This window comes from Drosophila navojoa, chromosome 3 (assembly GCF_054131105.1).
Source record: "Drosophila navojoa isolate 15081-1374.11 chromosome 3, UAZ_NAV_1.0, whole genome shotgun sequence".
Classification (NCBI taxonomy): domain Eukaryota; kingdom Metazoa; phylum Arthropoda; class Insecta; order Diptera; family Drosophilidae; genus Drosophila; species Drosophila navojoa.
Window position 1 is genome coordinate 9,414,733 of NC_142891.1, and position 22,080 is coordinate 9,436,812.

A 22,080-nucleotide genomic window follows, 5' to 3' on the forward strand; every position below is an offset into this window, starting at 1 on the left:
TTAGAAAATTATACTTTAGAATTCTCTAACTTTTTATAGCTTGGGCTGGTAAATATTTTAAAATTTTAAAAATCAATGTAAATTTATAGAAATTATATTTATACATATATACTTATTATATGTATATATATATACTTTATATACACTTAGAGAAAAATTCTAGCAAAAGTAAAACATTCATTTCAGTTTAGAAAATTGTTTAAGAGCTCTAAATATGACTTTTCTAAGTGACAAAAATATACACTCAGAAAAAAAATCTTTTTAAAATAATTAGAAAGTCAAATTTCTTTTTCTGATGATTTATTATAAAAAATAATATATTATATTATTATAAAATAAATAAAATATTATTATTCAAAATACAGAAAATTGCACATTTTCTCATAGATTAATTTTCATCTATTTATATTTAATAGATGATTATATGTTGCACACTTTCATTTGATACGCAGATTAGTGATTCAGATACATTTTCAGTTGCAGATACAGATACATTTGCAGTAACCGTTACAGCTATAGCTACAAATGTTGAGTGCGCGTAATAAACTGTGCACGTTAGATACGTGTTCAGGCGCAAGCTTTGCTGGGCCTGGCTTTGCTTTGCTTTGCTACGCTTTTACGCCAGCTCTCGTGGCACAGCTTTGCATTTGGAGGTGTAACTGTTGCTGTCGCTGTAACTTCATTTCGCTCGTCTATGCACACATATGTGCGCCGTGTTAATTAATGTTCAGCGCACTCGCTAACTGAATTTTTGGTTTAGCCACCGACAAAAGCTACAGGCCGCCCACTGTGCCAGGACGAGATTTCGCCAACTGCAATTAGGGTAAAAACTTTGGGCCTAGTCGAAGTTGGTGCGCTTGAGTTATTGCCTTGGCTTTGGTTGCGATTCACGACCCGCTAATTGCCAGCCATAAATTTGCATTATCTCACGTAGAACGAAAGGTACATCCTTTACACACACACACACACACACACACAGACACACACTCTAACGCAGAATGCTTGTGCCGCTGCTTAACTGTTAAATTATCCAAGTTGCGAACGGCGAAAAGTTTTAGCAACCCCATGTGACATCTGCTGCTCAATGCACAGACACGTAACGTTCTAGGGATAGGGATAGCGCCTGGGCATGGCTACGAGCATACCGAGGAGGCGGGGGCGGGCCTTGTATGTGAACAGACAGTTTAACTAGCAAAGTGTTGAGCCATCTAACGGTATTCGCCAACTTACTAACGATAGAGAGAGAGAGCGAGAGAGAGAGAGTGAAAGACAGAGGGTGGGAGTACTTTGTGTCCCAAATGATTGGACAATCGTTTTAATTATGAATTTGCACTCAATTCTCGGTTGAGCAGTAAAAAGTCAAAGATAAGTATATGTTATTAATAAGTAATATCATTGCGTGATTAACTTGCACCACAATATGCCTAAAATTGAATGGAACAAAAAATACTGCAAAAGAAATACTTCACATTTAAGTAACAGCGCAAAAGTATGCTATAAAAAATATAAATAATTTTTTTTTTTTTTTATATGGTATGTTTAATAGGAAATACAAAATATATGTATTATTGTCAAACAATTATTTTAAAATAATTATTTTGAGACTTTTAAGTATTGTTTAATAAGTAATATAAAAAAATGTATAATTGTTAAAAAATTATTTAAAAAAATTAATATGTTTCTTTTAAATATTGCTAACATAAAATATGTAAAGTAAATATTTAAATATTGCATTAATAATTAATGATAAAAATTAAAATTATGAACACCGTAAGGCTTTAATAAACACGAAATAAATTAAATTAAATTAAATAAGGAAAAAATATTTGATAACCAAAACAACATTAAAATAAAAAAAATTAAAATTAATCAAATTGAAATTAAATAAAAAAAAAAAAAAAACAAAAGAGTATGAGTAAAGTCTAGTTTTTATTTTGTTTCTTCTCTTTAAATTAAAATTTTAATTTTAAGTTGTTCAAATTTGTTTAAGCAAAAATCGAAATTTCCCATTAAAAATTATAGGTCTAATTAATCGCAGCTCTGCAACTCTAATCTAACTGCTTGCAGGCATTTGCCTGCCAGCTGTTCATAAGCTCGGACATAATACCCACATAATTTCTTAGCCCCTTTGCTGGATGGATAAAAAGCTTTTTGAAAAATGTCCAACGAACACTTTGAGATACGAGCCAAACTGTGACCTTTTCGTTTTTATTTTAGTTGCTGGGGGCACAACCTTTGCGTTCGTTGTTGGCCTAGTTTCAAATTAAGTGGCACAAACAATAATAAAACCAAATATTTTAACCTTAAATTTTTTTAGACGTTTGTTTTTGCTTCTTTTTTTTTTTTTGCCTCATGCCCGCCCACATTTATTTGCGTGCTGGCGAAGGTTATGAAAACGCAGCCAAGCTAGAAAAATGTGCGCATTGTCTCAACGGCAGCAACAGCAAGGACAATAAGGATGCTGGCACACGTGAGAAACTGCACAATGGTCGTTAGGTAGCCAGGCAGCCAGCTAGCAAGGCAGCCAGGCGGGAAAACTTGTGTCGCCGTCTGTGATTAAAAAGCAGCTAAAACATTTGATTTTCATTTTGAAACACTTGTTTTAGATACTCTATGAATGTTTAAAGGGAAAGAGACAGCATGCTGAGGAAGAAGATGAATAGAAATTAAACATAATTTATATATAAATCTATTTTTAGACCTTTATTTATATGCGCTGAAAAATGTCTATCCAATCACATCTATTATGGAGTCATACACTAAGAAATTTCTAAACACGAATTATTACTGATGCACAATATTTTAGAAAATGATATATTCTCCACTTTTATCTACTATACTATACTATACTATACTATGCTATACTATACTACACTATATAAAATACATAATATTCTTTCAGCTTCTGCAATATTGTCTTTATACTATTTATGGCATATAATACAAAAAAATTCATTTATATTTTAAAGTTATATTGTATGGCTAATCTATAACAGGATATTTAGCCATAATACTATTAAGTATTTATAATCCAATAATATTTCATATATTATTATTATATATTAACTACTTGACTTCTTTTCCCATCTTTCATTCCTTTTTAATAAGAGTATTTAATCACCGTTTTAAGGTTTAACTAGCTGTGCTTTCTAAATTTTTTAACTAACTTTCATCAACTGATTTACGCTTTATGTGTGTGTGTGTGTGTATGTGTCTGTGCTACGCGCAGCCATTTTCATTTGCAGCTAAAGTTTAAGGTCCTTCATACATAAATAAGCAGTAAGCAGGCGGCGTCGCCTCAAAGTGCGAGGCAAACAGCAGCAGCAGCAGCAACAACAACAACAACAACAGCAGCTAAACGGACATGACACCCACTACAACGGCGCTCTTCAAAAGCGACCAACAGCAACAACAACAACAACAACAAGAACGACGAGGCGACAACACTCATCAAGAACGGCCAAACACGGGCGATAAAAACAAGCGCAACAAGGACTTGAGTCTCGAGTTCTGCTCTCGCCTCTCTCTCTCTCTCTCTCTCTGTCTCCCTCTCTCGCTTAGCTTCACATACACTGTCTCGCTCTGTCGCACTTGGCCAACATGACACATCAGGACAACAGCTAGGACGAAGGACGACGAGCACAAGTCGCGCCTATTCGCGTTCGCCTGCGTGTGTGTCCTTTTCGCCAGTGTGCCACTGTGGCAGTCAGTCATGGGCTCTGGCACATAATTAAGGACGTCGCCCAACAGCAACAACAACAAGAGCAGTCAACAAATGAAAGTTAACCGAAAAAAAATGAAAATATGCATGCAAATGTCGCACGCGTAAATACCCTAACCGTGTTGGTAAAGGGTATTTAAAGGACTTAGCTTCTTCTGGAGTGTATTATCTATATATAACTTCGTTGTTTATCTATTCAATTAATTAATTAATTAACTGATATTATTATAAGCAGTCCGAGCCCTAGTTGGGCTTTAACAATGATCGATAAATATTACCAGAAACTTTTAAAAATGTTTTATAGTGTTTATTTACTGATATATCAGATATTATAGGTCAATATAATATGATCTCTATAAAATAAAAACTTATTCTAGACTACCTCTTGAGTTTAGACCCAGCTTCTCTTTGTTTTTACAATAGCTACAATCAATCAATTCTAACCTCATTTAAATATGTATTACAGCTCTAGACTAAACTAGATTCATTTAATTATTTTTTAATATTTTAATTATTTTTCTAAAATAATATATAATTATATATTTTTATATTTTTTTCTTCTTCATTTTTTTTTAATTTATAATATTTTTAAAAATTATGTTTTTTATTTATATATTTCTTCTAATATACCTTTTTTTATTTTATTTTAAATTTATTTGTAATTTGTTTTAAAATTTTAATAAGTACAAGCTTTGAATAAAAAAATATTTTATTAAAAAAATGTATTTGTACTAAGGACTATTTTATTTTGTTTGTCTTTTTATTTTCATGATGTGTCTATTATTTACTTTTTATTTATATAAAAAAAAAATTCTAAATTAAATAAAATATTCCTAAGAGTCAAAGCAACCTCGTATCATAAAGTGTAATGTAAATGCACATACATACACACAGACACACACATACGCACATACTTTTGCACACACGTGTGTATTGCACTTTTGTTTTGTGGGTTTCCTTCGCTGCTGCTGCTGCTGCTGCTGCTGCTGCTGCTGCTGCTGGCGCTGTGTTTGCATTTGGATTTTGCAGATGTGTGTGTCTGTGTGCTACATGAATGAATGATGAAAGAAAAAGCAAAAAGACGTTGGCTGGCAAATGAGAGTAGTAGGCGTGAGCACGAGCGAGGGAGCCAGCGGACAGGCTCTAGAAGACAAAGCCCCAAATGAGCATAATGAGCATAAGGAGGCGTCAAAGCCAAAAGTGCTCTCAGGCGCAGCTGGCCAGGACAATGCTGAAGGAATTGTGTCATATTATTAATGAAAAACCAAGAAAAAAATGCCAAACACACTGAGAGAGGGACAGAGACAGAGGCAGAGGGAATGTAGATTCAGATTCAGATTTTTAGACAAAGGCAAATGAGCAGCGGCTGCAAAAACAGAAACGAGAAACAAAAAGCAAAAAAAAAAATAGAAAAGGAAAGAAAAACAGGAAGCTGAGGCACTTTTAATATGCAACAGTCTGAGTGTGTGTTGGTGTGTTTGTATGTATTTTGCGAAATGAAAATGAAAATCAAGCCCAGGCCACGGCACAAAAGCAAATAAACGCGCTGAGCGAGCGTCAAGTTATTTATTTGGCAATTGTTCTGCTGCTTTTTATTGTCGTCAGAGTTGCGGTGGCTGTGCTGTTTGCTTATGGGCATTGCCCCACCGAAAAACCCACCCAACCACAGTCATTCACATGCGAGCTGTATGTATGTGTGCGTGTGCGTTTCACCACTGCGTGGTCGCCAAAGGTCAATGGAACAATTTTCAAATGCTGCGAACAACCCAAACCCAAGGCTAAAAAAAAAACCAACACCAAAGTCGAGCTGCGGCTACTTGGGGACACGTTGCACCTGGGGGCAATACATTGTGGGAGACGGTGCAAGGGGCCATAAGGACGTGGCAGAAGTCTGGTACATTTGGGAAAATTATATTATTATATGTATGTGCCTGTAGTTATGATCTTGTGTATGTATGCCTTATGAAAACAAAATGAGAACGAAATCATACCGAAAGTTTTTTTTTTTAATTTGCAGACAATAAATATAAATAAACAATAACTTTTCAAAAGACTATACTTAAGAAAAGTATAGAAAATAAGAAAGAAAATAGTAAACACCTTCTTGAAATAAACATAATATAGAAATGAAATTTTAATATTTTCATTCTTTTAGAATGACCTTTTAAATTATATTGTATATTTATTTATTTATGGAATGGAATATCTCTTTCTTTTTGTATTTACATATATACATATATATATAAATTTTTTTTTTTTTTTTTTTGTTTTAATGCTACATGAATTTTTACTTATAATTTTTGTTTGTTTTTGTTTTTTAAATATATTGTTTATATATTTTTTAGCTTTTTAAATTTTATTCATTTAAAAATAAAATATATATAATTTATTGTATTTTATTTAAATATATTTTTTTACCAAAGGGAACCGGAAAAAATTGTTATTTTTAATACTTGAACTCAGGGCTTTAAAAAAATTTCCTATACATATTCCTGAGCTTATAATATTCCCTAAAATTCACAATTGTCGCCTTAAATATTAATAATAATTAAAAACTGCTTTTCTGCAGTATATTTTTATAAATATTTATATATCACGTCTACAAAAAAGAGATAGAAATAGATGAAACTCACCTGAACTTTCCGTATTAATGAAGTCAAAAGTTGTCGCTTTCCAATTAGTTGGTTGTTGTCGTGTATATGTTATAAAGATTTAGTTGAACTAGCCGAATACTATAAATATTCCATTTATTGTTTGTTTATTAATATTAGTATTATATTAAATATTTTATCAAATTTTGCGCAGTGTCACATACATATACTCGTATCATATATGTTTAATTAGATGTAATTATGACGAACATGGATTCATGGGTGAGTCAATGAGTTTTAATTGTAGTTCAATTGCGATTATTATAGCTATTATTATGATTATTATTTGTATTATTTTTAGTTAGTTGCGATTATCGAATATGCATATGTTACGTCACGAATGTCAATTGAATGATTGAAAATTTGCTGACCCTACTTCTTTTTATTATTATTATTTTATATATTGGATTTATGAGTAAATTTGCATTGGATATTGTTTGTCATATAAACTAATTTCAATATGTCAAACTGTTGCCAATTTTATGGATATATATACATTTATATATATATACATAAATAGACCGATATATGTATATGCCATATATATATAAAAACGTTCCGTCCAATCTTGTGCGTGTTTCAGTTGCTTATTGAGTTTATAATTTGAGATTCGCGTTTGCTTGAGTTTATTATAATTTACATATATCTATATATAATTGTATTACTTTTCTATATAATAGAAAATTTGTATTCAAATTGATTTTGGTTATTACAATTAATATTAAAAATCATTCAGCGAAAAAAGTGGCCATCGTCCTCTTCTTCTTCTTGTATTTTCTGGTACTTTCTTGTATATATACGATATATTCTGATATATCGATTTCTTTTCGCAGCTTTCTTTCAATATTTACAATAAATTTCAAAATTTTCTTTTCCGTTTTGTTGCTTTCAACATTTTTAAGTTTGTGCTCTCAATTTTATTTTGTTTACTATAAATTTGTTGGGTTGTCAAGCCTTTTTTAATTGCTTCATTAAGTGTTTGAGTTTTGTGTTAATTTATTTATTTTTATTATTTTTATTTTTGTCACACACTTTTCTCTAGAAATTTTCTTGCACAAACACTTATAATTTTTTGTATGTATATTTTATTTTATTTTTGTTGTTTTGTTTTCTGTGCCTCTCACTCAATCAATTAAAATATTGCTTAGTATATTAAAACAGTTTTGTGTTTTTTTATTTATTTATTAATTTTTATGATTTTATTTAAATTTATTTGTCTAATTAGTTCTAACATCCATTGTTTGCAGTTGTTTTGAAGACTAAAAGAGAAAATGGAGTAGAAAGAATTTTATATTAGATATTTATCACATATTAAGAAAAAGTATACAGATATTTCAGATATATGTACGCATTTGAAGTTTCAGGAATTCAGATATATTTAAACATAAATAAAAATATCTTCTAAACTGAAAAGCATATTTTTTAAAATAATACATAATAATACTACGGAATAATTATATATAATTCCTATAAATATTTTTAATATATTAATATTGAATTTTGATATCCCCTATTCAAATTACAATAAAATGTTTCTGTAAAAATCAGACTTTACTCGAACATTCCCCACCCAGCTAAGACCTCAGCATATGCTTATACTATTCGAGAATTCCAATTTATTTCGCTGTTCGGCTGTCAATTGGCTACAGGCACTATCTTATCATATATTCACACTATCCATAAGCAATATAAACAAGTTGTTCACTTGTTGACAATGTCAAAAACAATTTCTTATGATTTTATTTTATGGCCACTTTTGCCCCAAAAAAAAAAAAAAAAAAAAAAAATGTGCAAGCAGAGGGAGAAGCACAATGTGAGCATAAAAGGTTGCCAATTCAATATATGTATGTATATATATTTATATATATATTTTTGGCACCTGTTATACACACACACACACACACACGCAGAAAAGGATACGCAGACTGTGAGAGAGGAAAGGCTACCCACACAGTTAGCCTTGCACTTGACATGTATCTGAAAGATACTTTTTCTGCTGTTGCTTCTTTCTCCACTTCTTTTTTTTATATTTTGGCTGCTGCAATTTGAAACATTTATTTGATGGTCAATTAGAAATTTGCCTGCCATTTGCAATTCGTTTTTCGCATTTCGTTTTTCCGCAGCAATAAAAATGCTGAAGAAGAAGCGACAGCAGATGAACTGGGGCCAAAGCAACCAGTAAATAAAATACATAGATGATGAGATAGAGCTGGGCAGGAAGAGGCAGCTGGGGCTGGAGCACGAGATGGCTGGTGTGTAAGAAGAAGAAATGTGTGTACAACAATGTTGCCAGCCGCGATGATGATGACGACGATGATGACGATGATGATGATGATGATGGAATTTTCACAAACACACGCACACAATGCAGAGAGCGAGCCTCGTGTCGTTATTTTTTGCTGTTTCTTTTTTTTTTTTTTCTTTTTTTTTTTTTGCAAAAACGCACAAGAAATAAGAATATCAATTTCCTCCTGTTGGAAAGCGCAAGGCAAAAATGTTCAGTTCCACGCACACGCATACGCACGCACACATACACATATATATAAATATCTACATACGTACACGTATATGTATTCAAAATAAATTCTTTAACTATATTGCTGGTTGACTAGTTGCCCGATTTACCTGTTAGTAGTGCTGTATGTGCTTTAATTTATTATTATTATTATTTTTGAGCTGCTGTTGCTGCTCGAGCATCCTGCTGGGCGCTTAAATGTTGCCATGTACGCGTGTGCTTATATGTATTAGTGCATGTATATATTTATAATTATATACATATATAGATGTATGGTCACACTGTTTCGAGCAATCACGAGCACACGCACATGCACACAGACTCACTCAGGCACACATACACAGACGCACGCTCGCACGTATACACTGACAAAACGCGCGCGCAGTGTTAAGCGACGACAGACAACACAACTAACACACACACGCACACACACATACAAATAAACAAGCACACACACGCACGCACAGTCACAGTCACAAAAACGCAGACACAGACACAGGCACGACCGCGACGCGACTCCGCTTGGCTCTGCTGTTTTGGCTGTGCAGGGAAAAGGCAACTGACAGCACAACCCGAAACCGGAACACCAACTGAATACGCTGCCAGCCCGCAATTGCCAGCCAGGCGACGCTGGAAGTGAACACTGCAGCAGCAGCAGCAGCAGCAGCAGCAGGCGAATCGGAGAACTTCGTTAAGCTCGCTCGCACACGAACGCACATCTCTTGCAGCAGACGGATTGGATGCCCCCAAACGGCATGGGGATGCTAAAAACGTGACTGGAACTCGCGCGTCCCGACACATCGTGATGCTCGTGCCTGGAAGCCAGCCAGCGCGAGCGTCAGCCTGGAAGAGCGACTGTCTAAAGAGAGCGCACCAGCTTAGTGTGACTCGTTAACTAAGTCGCATGTTAGCTTAGGCAACAGCCTCAGGAAAGAATGTGCGGGAAGCTGAGCATCTAAGAGAGAATGGCAGCAGCAGCAGCACCATTGAGCTTTGCTTGAGGTAGTTACGCAGCGGCATGTGTGTGCGTGTGTGTGTGACATATACAGGGTGTGAGTGCTGGAAGCTTTGCTTGGCGGCTCACTCAATCGGATATTGAGTTGGTTGTTGAGTCAAATTGGATTTTAAAATTAACATTTTTAAGAGTAGCTCAACTGGTTTTCAAGTTACAAAATGAATTATTAATTTGTTGATGCCTAATCAGTTATTCATATTTGTAGATAAGAGATAATACATTTTAAAATATACTATTTTGTTTATAAAATCAATTTATTGTGGACAAACATATATAAATAAGAATTGTTAATGAATAAAACATTAAACATACATAAACATGTATAATATTTTTTACATTTTAAAACAGTACAGAAATTTATTTATTTATTTATTTTATTTAATTTTAGCTTAACTCCTCTTTAAGTATAAATTTTAATTTTTTAATTAAATTACAAATTTAGTAAACAAAATGTAGTTGCCCTAACGATGTCAGTCACTTACAGTAATGGAAGGAATCATAGACCGTTTGCTCACTTGACCCAAATCGTTCAATGCAAACGCAACTAATTCAAATTATTTCAAATTTCACGCACGTTCATTCATGCACAAGAGCTCAAGCACACACACACGTACTTACGTATACACACTTTCTCTCTCTCTCTCTCTATCTCTCTCCTCCACACATACGCGTATAAGCTCACACGCACATGTTCTCACTGCGTAGGTCCAGAGCCAAAAATGATTTATGACCTCTCAAAAAAATTAATTTAAAGTAAATTCGCATGAATGAAAAATGGCTTTTACAAACGGGAAAACTACAGGGCGCCCACACAAAGAGCGCCGAGCTGAGAGGCAAATTTAAGAGAGTCGTTAAATGCAGCTACTGCGGCTGCTGCTGCCTTTACTATTGCTGCTCTCTTAAACAGGCCACTTGTAGGCGCCGCACTCGCTCTTAATAGTAGCTTAAAGCTCGTTCGCTCGCCTCACTCGCTCTCTCTCTCTTTGTGTGTCTCTCAGCTGCTGTGACTTCCATTGTGCTTATCCCTGTTTGCGCTTCCAGTGCTCCTCAAACTTTTTACACACACATATATAGAGCAACACGAGCCGAAGGCCATGGGAGGCTGCTTCCCAGTCGTGTTCGACTCGCCTTGCCTCGCCTATCCTCGGCTCTCTGCTCTCGGCTCGGCTTCGGGTTCGCTGCTGTCGCTGCATGCCGTTGGTATCCATGAATGAAGGCTGATAATGGCAGCTGGCGCGGGTCATTTGCGCCTGGCAAACAGCGCAGCTCACATCGCGCGGACCCTGTCGGCCTCTGCGTCGGCTTTTTTGCAAACATTTCTCATCTGCTGCTTTTGTTTTTGCTAAATTAACATTTTTGATTATCCCGCTAGCCAAGCTATCTGCTGTCCTTGGTCATGCTCTGCCACTCTCTCACTTTCCTTCCTCCTCACTCTCTCTCTCTCTCTCGTTCTACCACGCTCTGCCACGCACTCGCACGCATTTTGCCAACTCTTGTGTTTGTGTGTGTGCGTGCTTTTTTTTTCATTGCATAGTTTGCAGCGCTGGTTTTTTATTCTCTGCGCTGATTTGTGTTTGGATTTTCTACGAACTTCTTCATAGGGTCACATGGGATGAGTCAATAACTTTATTCAGTTTCTAATGGAGTCAAGGAATTTATATTTCGGTATTTATGTATATAAATGTAAACCTTTGGAACATTTCAGACAAATTTTATACTCATTCACGGAATTGAATTAATTTATTATTTCTTCTTTTTTATAATTTTATTATTATGGAAAACATTGTGAGCTGCCATAGTGTAAAAAATGTATTGTGTACTTATATATTTATGTACTGTTATACTGTTCTACTTTTTTACTGTTATACTGTTTTGGGCTATCAATAAAAATATTTTGCCACCCAGTATATTTCACCTTTGCTTATACAGTTCCCAAGTACCGCAGAAATTGCTTGCATTTGGCTTTGATAACGATGTGATTTGTTCGTTATATATGGAAAACACGCCATCGGTCAAAGGCAGCAAGGCAAAGGTCAAAAACACTTGTCGACTGCACTGAATGAATTTGTGGTCTCCCAATAAAAAAAGAGGCACGAAAAATACTTTAACCGGCTACCCGTTCTTAATAATACAAAAAAAAAAGTAAATAACGTCGAAAAAGGTACGGGAAAACACAAACAAACAGAGAGGGAAGCATGAAAAATCAAACCAAATAAGCAAACAGGCAAGCAAACAAAATGCCAAGCAAATTAAATAAAATGCACGCAAGATGAATGCGAAGGAGGAGAAGTAAAGCTGAAGGCATTTCCGGGACTGTTAATAAAATAACAGATAAAAGGATGCAGGTAGCAGAAGGTAGACTCGCAGATAAACTGATATATATGTTCACTATATATGCACACTATATATACACTATAATGGACATTAAGCAGTTAAGCAGCTTGCGACGGGGTAATACGATATAAAGCAAACAAAGAGATTCAACTCCAGCTCACATGTTGCACAAAAAGCATTGTAAAGGTTGTTAAAAGCAAATAACGACGTATTTATATTATATATATATTTTTTAATTATTTATTTATATATTTTAGGAATTTCTAATGGAAAAGTTAACGTATTAACAACAGTTTACCTTTTTACTGATAGAGCACTTCCCGCTTTTCAATTTTCAAAACATCTGCAATATACTGCAGTACGCTTCCAGAAGATATTCTTAAAGTATATCAATGAATAGCCATAGCATAGCTCATCCAGCTTTCAGTATTCAGCTAATAGAAAAGTTTGCATACAAATCAAAAAGTAAATTTACTCTAGATTTAATATTTTAAAGTGCGACTGCAAAGTTAGTGAACTAAGAAGTCCCTCAGGTGGTGTTACTATGGCTACATACATTGTACTTTCCACCTTGTATGCTCAGCATATGTGACCTTGAAATTTATAAACAATATTACGCATGCGATAGCTGAAAATCCATATGAATTTTGTTTAAGATGAAACTGGAAATAAAAAATAAAATAAAATAAAATAAAATAAATTAAATGTAAGAAAATAAAATAAAATAAAATAAAATAAAATAAAATAAAATAAAATAAAATAAAATAAAAATAAACCTTAAATTCACAAAACAATCTTGGAAAATTCTAAAATAAATGAGTGAGCTGAGGATCTAAATGGACTATGCGAAAGCTCCATAGAAAGTGAGTAAAAACCGATAAACATCTGAATGAATTTCAAAGGGGAAGCCAGTTGTAAAGTGTCCACAGATAAGAAACTTCAAGCAGGAATATTTGGATCAATATATTGTACAAAGGAAAATGCATTATCAATAAAATCGCTCAGCTCTGCTCTCGTTTCTGTGCATCTCTATGTACAATAATATTAAAGGCATGTTAAGGCATTAATTTCCCCAATTCTGATTCCTACACAAGCTCTTCAATTCCACATTTCAATTGCCAACTATCTGCACTGCTAAAAGCTTGACTCTTATCATTTACTTCCTTCGACATTTTTTTTGGCAAAACAATTCAGCTAACCCGATTTGTCACTCGTGCTCAATTGACCCATTTTGTGTTTAAAAATATATCGATATATATGTTTATATATAACTGCCGCTTCTTCTCTCCCCCTCTCTCTCTCTCTTCATCTCTCCTTTCTATGTTACAAAATCTGGTCCAGTTGGCATTTGGCTTGGCCACTGCTCAAATATTAATTCATATCAAGGTTTCGTCATTCATTTTGAATGTTCGCCGTTTGCTTGCGCCACTCTCTATCTCGCTCTCTTTCTCTCCATCGCTCCCATTCTCTCTCTCTCTCTCTGTCTCACTCTCGCTCGTTTGGTCCGTTTCACTGGGATCGTGTAATGAAATTTAAGCAGAATTGTAAACAAAGTTGTGCAATAAAATCAACAAACCGCAAATAAAGTGCAATTTAGAGAAGACTCCGGCCCAACAAAAAAAAAAAAAGCAGAGAGAGAGAGAGAGAAGAAAAAAAAAAAAGCGGAAAGAAAATAAATAAAACTGGCAAAGAAAATAGAAAGAAAATATATAAAGCGCCAAACCTAACGCAAAAGACTTTTCGTTTTATTTTTGGGGCGTTCGCTGGGGTCTTTTTGTCAATATGCCGCCGAGCAGGGCAAATGTTGGCCGGTGGGCGATGGGCGGTGGGCGGTGGGCGTGACTGTGCCTGATTTCACGAGCCATTTGCAAGAGTCCTTCATACAAAATGCTGCTGCAACTGCAGCCAGGATGTCAGCCCAGGCAGAAGACGCGAAAATTGCCGCAAATTGAAGCAAAGTCGGCGACATTTTATTGAAGCACGCCGTCACGCCGAAAGGCGTGGAGAGCCGCGCCATTCTATTCGCTTTTGGGGCATCCTCCGCTCTCATGGCATATCCTTTTTTGCTGCTATTTGCCTTTGAGTGCAATACAAATGGCCGCTTCATTGTTTCAATTTGGTGCATTTGGTGCCCCGTGGTTCCAATTTGCCAGCCTGATAATTTATGCAAATTCCAAACAATTTACTCTGGCTCCGTTCGCTCTCACTTTTGCTTATTCACTTTGCCAATTGATTTCGTGACTCTCGGCCCGAAATCACGGTTGAAATGTGTGTCGAGGACATGGCTGCCTAAAATTAACAGCAGCTGCCATGGTCAGCACTCTCAGTCAAATTACAAATTACAAGCGACGAAAAAACTCTTAACAGCTTCAAATAATTTGCAAAAAATATTTTTCGAATTTCTTACGAGCACCACATGGCGTATGCTTGATGTAATTGGAATATATAAGAGATAATGTTTTTTTTTAATTATATTTAAGTAGTTTATTTATTTATTTATGGTAAAATTATAAGAAGCTTGGAATTATAAAGGATTATAGGGAGTTGTTGTACGTAGCTCGAAAATTTATGTACCACTTGACGTATGCGCAATTTGTATTTAAACATTACTTGACGTATGAGCAATATTAATAGATTACTGTATTGAAAAATATTTAACATAATATAAATGTAATACTATTGCTTTTATTATTTTTAATATTGAACTAAAGATGTCGCAGTCCAGTGAAATGATAAATGTACATAGTCCTCTTATGAGAACAGATGAAGACTGGGAACGAAAATATATATTTTGAGCTTAAAACAAACACACATTCATAGTAATATAGTAATACTGATATTGAAGTAGATAAATAATACCAAAATTAATAAATACTCTATCATTTATGAATTTAAAAAAAAAAGAAATCTGAATGATAAAAATAAAATATATATATATATATATATATATATATATATATATATATATATATATATATATATATAAAATAAACAAAATACTTTTTTTTAAATATATGCATATAAATTAATAAATAATAAATAAAACTTAAACATAAATTAAACAATTTAAGTCTTAAGTTTTGAGTTTTTTAATCCGAATTGTCAGACAAAAGTATTCAAGCATACATTTATATATGAAGGCGTCACAATTTTTATTTATAATCCACATAAAATCATTTAATTTATAATCAATTATTAACTATAGTAAATCATATAATAAAAATTTCTTTCCCCAATATCCCAATATCTCTTTCTAGTTTCTACTCACACATATAGCTCAGAATAAAAAACATAACAAAAGAAAATGCAAAAAATGCATAACTCTAGTTAATCAACTCAAATCAAGTCACGTCTGATCCACCGTTTGGACGATGCCCGAAGAGCCATTTGGCCAATTTATGTTAGCTACAAAAGCTGCATTCGGTTATTCTCTAGCAATTAAGTGCGTCCCCTCCGTAAGGACCACAGCATGAATGTATCTCGTATGCATTGAATCCTGGCCCTAGCCCAAAAATTGTTGACAGCCGGGCCAGCATGATATGCCAGCAGCTGCAGTTGCTGCTCTGCCACTTGCCCCACCATTCGCTGCGCACACATAAAAATGGCTGAGTGCACACACTCACACAGACAAACACACACATACACGTACACATACACATACACTGAGAGTTCGTGTTGCACGCCAATAAATCATATCGCGACGGCTCAGTCAGACGAACCCTGCAGTTGAGGCGAGGCAACGGTAATGGTGCAATCGGTCATGTTATTATTTGTTGCTGTTCTTGTTGTTCATAAATATACACTGACTCTGGGTAGATGCATGCGCTAATTCAAGTTGTCAAAACGCATACAAATATATATAAGAAATTGTCAAAGTATTAAGCAAAAGGATTCTGTAAACAATTAAGGATTTATGTTAATTAAATATTGGTTTAAGTAAACACGAATATTAATTCCATTTTATTTGGATTAAGTAAACGCCAAAATTTCAATTAAAAACCAAAATTAATGCAAAAAAATTAATAAAACTATAACAAGAATAAGATAAATTTATATTTTTTTAACTTAAACGTGATAATAGCTCAATGTTCTTGAAATATTGTTGAGGTATATAAAGAAGAATTATTATGTTCAATAAATCAAGTTCAGATATATTATTATTTAAATAATAAAAAAAAAAAAAAATAAATTTAGTTATTAAGCTTTTAAATTATTTTTATTCAACAATTTCTATAAAAAATAATAAAAAAAAAATAATTGAAGATAGAAAAATATTTATATTTATTTATAAAAATAAAAAAATAAAAAAATTTTTAAATTTCATAAAATGATATAAAGCCCGAATAAGTGGATATATATAAGTGGATAAGTGGATATGTAAAAGAAAACCTTTTAAAATTATTTACAAATTTTACTTTCGAAAAAAAAAAATAATTTTAGAAATTAATTGAATAAGCAAATGAATCACACTATAATTTTATTTATTTATTTTACTTTTTTTTAATAAAAAATAAATACAATAGAGAAAGCCAAAGAACTAGAAAAAGCCGCCACTAAATTAATCAGAAATATAATACAAAAAGTTGAAAAGTTGATAAAAAAAAATTTAAAAATATATATATATATATTATAAACTGAGCTGCAGATAAAAGTAAGATTAATACTAAAACTTGCAATAATATAGAAATATATTTAATTCCCTCTTGTAGTTCTGGGGAATATTAAAATGCCTAACTTTATTTATTCCTCTCACAGTGCTCTTCCCAAAAAACCTCGATTTATTATTATTATATAACTACAATTTCCATTCCGCCCATCAGGCTGTCAACCAGCACTGGCATTTAAATCCTTGATAGCTGTCAATTATATACAAACTTCTCATGGCACTATAAGTTCATTTAACGGCAAGTGTATTCGAGCTGCGTCTATGCCCTCCCACTTATGTTTGTTGCGGCTGTTGCAGTCAGTATTATTGCCACGGGCAGTGGCGCCCATTGCTTGGCCGCAGAGCGAGAAAGCCGTGTGGAGGTGAGTTCGTTTCGCCTTGTTCCGTTGCAAGTTGACTTGTCATAAAAATTGAAATTGTTATCAACTCGTCCGTGCGTTCGACGTTGAGGATTATTGCATTAAAGTTGGCGCGTAATGGAAAATGTTCAGGTGCCACGCCCGCTGAATGGAAGCTGGCACTTATTACAGACAGCACAGCGAGCTGCACTTCCTGACCCACTCAAACCGCTTTGTTCGCCCATTCGCCCGTCCGTCAGTCCCACGCCTGACTCTACGTGAGCTGCGGATTAAAGTCGACAAAGTGTGGCGCTACAATGTGAGCCACTTTTTCGTCCTTGTTGTTGTCCTGGCGACGACATGGCAGCGGGCTTATCGACAGCGCACACTGAATCGAGCTGCCAATCGCCGTATGTGCCGTAAAAAAAAAGAAGACTACGTGTTTCGGCATAAAAAATTATGCCAAACGTTGCTTATCGCATTGCACATTTCGCATTGAGTGAAATGCGCACAGCAAACGACGCGTCATATCGCAATTAATTCCACAAATGAGCCAACTGACAGACCTGAACCATTTACGGAAATGCGGTCGATGCCTCATTTGTAAAAGTATTACGCCCATCGACTCGCTATAAAAGCCCTGGGATTCACTCAAATGCATCTATTATGGCGATACGTGCACATGAGGGCAAGGCAGAGATACGAATTTAAATATATGTAGATTCGTTTATATAGATACGACAGAAGATTTAGATGCATTGGCAGATATATTACATTTATATATTATATAATATTATATTATATTATATTATATATATTATATTTTATTATATTATACATGTTATATGTGAAATTCCACTAAAATATAATGAAATAGTTTAAAGTAAATGATCTACAATATTCTAATGAGTGTATAAGAAATATTTTTATTAATATATATAATCATTTAAAAATTTCTTAAATATTTTTATTATTTAAAAAATTTATATATTACAAGAAAAAAAATTTTTTCGTATTTAAAATAAATATATTTTATAATATATAATATATTAGTTTTTAATACTTAAATCTTAGATCTGCAGAGATTTAAAATTTTACTAATAATTTGTATTATTAATTTAATAAAAAATATATATATAGTACTTATTAAAATATATTTAAAAATTAAACAAATTGTTTATTTAGTGTAAAAAAACTTCTAAATTATTTAATTAATTAAGACTCTAAAAAAGTTTTTAATTTTCAAATTTATTAAGGACTTGGAATTTTACCAAATAGTTTTAATAAAAACATTTAATATTAAAGTCTCTAAAAAATAAGGTAATTGTTTATTTATTTAAAATATTTTACACATTCAATTAAAGACTAAATAGTGCCAATTCAAATAAACAGTAAGTCAATAACCGATTACTAAATTTCCTAATCTTTTAATGACTATTAAACAAAAACTTAAATTTGAAATTCGTTTAGATATCTCAAATCAATTTAAATGTCGAAAACAAATTGCAGGCTAAGAGAGCTTCAATTACAACAACAGAAGCAGCGGCAGCTTAGTTAAATAAATTAAGCTGTCTCTCTCGCACAAGTTTCTAACCACAAATCAAACAAACCGACGATAAAGAAATAAGCTGAAATGCTTTAGTGAGCTTTATTGAGGATTTGCATAGGAGATTGTCTGGCCGCATGTAATCGTATAAGGCATGCGAGCGAGCGAAACAGCTAACCGACTCTAGTTGCACTCAATTTAATTTCCATTTTTCGGCCACGTTAAGCCAGGAAAATTACATCGATTATTCAATCAGTACTTTTTTGGCCAACACGAATTTAAATGCACCTCCATGAATTGCGACGAGCGGAACATGACTCTGATTTTGCGTTGAAAGTTTCGTTGTCAGCAGCAATTAAAACAACGCCCAAAAAATGCACAGGAATTGCAGCAACAGCAGCAGCCAGAAAATGGAATACAAAACCCAAAAGCAAAATGAAGACCGAAAAAACAGAGAGAGAGAAAGAGAGGGGGAGCAAGTGAGAGTAGGGGGAGCGCAATCCTGCAGCAGAGGAGCAGCAAAAATGAAATTAAATGCAACAAGAAACGCTTGACTAAACTGTTGTAAGCCGACATTTAAATGCACTTGACAAGAATAGCCTAAAAGCAAATGAAACATTTTTACATACAAGAATTTAATTCACAAACAATGTAGAATGTAGACTAAAAATTTTATTATATTAAATATTTGTGAATTTAAAAATTATTTTGTTATTAAATAAATAAACAATTAAACCAATTTTATTTAAATTTATTAAATATATATTAATTATAAAATAAATATTTTATTACCAATTTTTTTTTTTTAATTTTTAATAAATAAAAAATAAAGTAATTATATAATATTTTTAAATATATATTAGCTATGAAATAAATGATAAAAAATATACAAAAATTTATTTATATTATTTATTACTTCCTCAGAATTTGAGGGTATTTATAAGCGTGATAAAATGTTTCCAAGTATTTAAAAAATAATCCAAATTCCCAGTCTTTGGTTGTATTTTTTAAAATACTTCAATAATGTATTGAAAACCCATTATTTTTGTATTTCTTTTTATTTTGAAGAGTAGAATAAAGCTTAATTAATTGCTCTATTGATTCGTGATATCTTGATATCTGAAAATTCGAACACATTTTCCATGTGGCATTGGCTTCTTTATTATTTATAGATACATGTAAAAAAAAAAGCTCTTAACATTTCAATATGTACATATGTTTATTTGGGATAGTATTATCAAATTTATATATATATAAATATATATATATATATATATATATATATATATATATATATATATATATATATATATATATATATATATATATAATATGACAGAAACTATATATAAAATATTTATAAATACCGGAACAATAGTTGCATAAACAGGCCTAACTTTCCATTCAAAATATCCCCAATAGATTTTTGCCCAACTCCATCTCCCTCACACATTCGCCAGACATACCCCGGCGAGCGGCTAGTGTATAGTATATAGCGAGCGGCAGACGGAAAAGCGTCAGTCGGTCAACAGTTTGGCTCTATGTGGCATAACGGTAAAGTCAGTCGTCCATCCGGTTTAGCCATGCTGCCAGCCACGTTCCGTCTCCCCTAAACTCTTGCCCAAAGTCACGTCCATGTTTCGTTTTACATTCACATTTCTCTTTCATTGTTCACAATGCCGAATTTTTGCTGCACACCAAATAAATAAGCACAAACGCACACACACATGCAGTCACAGTACATGTGTGTGTAGCACACACTCACACACATGTGAGGCTGGCTGGCAAAAGGAAGCACAAACTAAACGCAGTCCAGTGTTTCCTGTAATGAAAACTTTACACATTTTTTTGTTGCTGCAAGACGTCAAAGATGCATTGAAAGCCCTAAAACAGAAAATAAAACTTGAAATAACGGCTTTTCGGTAAGACATTTGACTAACAGATACCCTGTAAGGCTGGTTGGAAACTTTAATTATTTTATCCAAATTGCATTTTTAAGCAACCCAAAAATATATGAATAATTTAATGACAAATATAATAAGAGGAATAGCCGAAAAGTAAAAATCTAAGAAACATAAATAGTAGGAAATCTTAAAAGGAACATTTCATTAGACTCATTAGACATTAGACTCGAATAGGAAATACCCTATAATTTACTTGGCGAAAAGCTAAGATTAGCTCATAAAGAGCTATTCAACAACATATAATGTTCACAGAAAAATACTTGACCATACAAACTTTTTTTTAAAGGAAAAACTAATTTAGTGGAATCAAAATCAATTTATATTTACAAAAAAAAAAAAATGTATATTTACATTTTTTAAACCAATTTATTTAAGAAATATATGTTTATTAAAGAAAAAAAGTCATTCTTTTTCAAAATTAATCTAAAATTTTCCACATTCAAACCCACTCTATAAGCGAATCTACCCCATTTACTACAAGCTGTGGCCAAAATACAATTAAAGTTGTATGTTACGCTCAGCCACTGTTGCTGCCAGTCTTTATTTTTTTTTTTTTTAGCCATTGTTGCAGTAAATAAGGCAAAATTCTATTAAAATTGAAAAGCCAAAGCACAGCACAAGATCCAGCAGGAGAAAAGAGTTTCTATATACGTATATATTTCGTGCTGGCTTAGCCGAGGGCACATTTGCCAGCATTGCAATTAGGGGTAAAAGCAAGACGTTACATAGTGCAATCCCAAACAGGATCACAGCAAAAGAAGAACAGAATTCACGTGCTAAATAATTCATTGAAAGTGCAAATAGACCAATTGTTGTTAACTCAAAAGCCAGCAATTTATTATAAGCCGGGGAAATTAATGGAAATATAAAGTGTTAAAGAATGAAAAGATAACTAAATTGTACAAGATTTTAGTAATTATGTTGAGTAAATGTTTTTGTGTCTCGAACATTAAATCGAAATTTCTCTATTACTTCAGAATTTCCAGAGTTTTACAGTAAGATCGAAGCATTTATTTTACTTCTTGCTCTCATTTTCTTTCTCAATCTATCTCCGCCTATCATGCTGGTTTAGCTCTATCGAGATTCCGCTTGTCCCTCAATCAGTTTCGTTCTGAACTCTCGCCTTCGGTTCTTTTGATTTTTGTTTTCTGTTGAATATCTCGAGCTTACATATTCGTGCGAACCTCGAACATCATTTAGGGAGCGATATGATTCGATCTTAATTCATGTACGCTATTAATAGCAATACATACACAATAGAGTTTTTTCTTAATGCTCTCTGAGTTTTTCTCATAGTATCAGTAAAAGAGAATTAGAATCGCAGACATCG

At 33.1% G+C, this 22,080-nt stretch overlaps 1 protein-coding gene across 1 annotated transcript in view; it reads right to left on the bottom strand.

The window, feature by feature from the left end:
• nAChRalpha5 (nicotinic Acetylcholine Receptor alpha5) overlaps positions 1–7,631 on the bottom strand; it is a 78,000-nt gene extending 70,369 nt beyond the window's left edge. The window contains exon 1 of the mRNA XM_089257477.1: positions 6,355–7,631. The gene's annotated coding sequence lies outside the window, so the exon portion shown is untranslated. The remainder of the gene's footprint in view (positions 1–6,354) is intronic.
• Between the last annotated feature and the right edge of the window lie 14,449 nt (positions 7,632–22,080).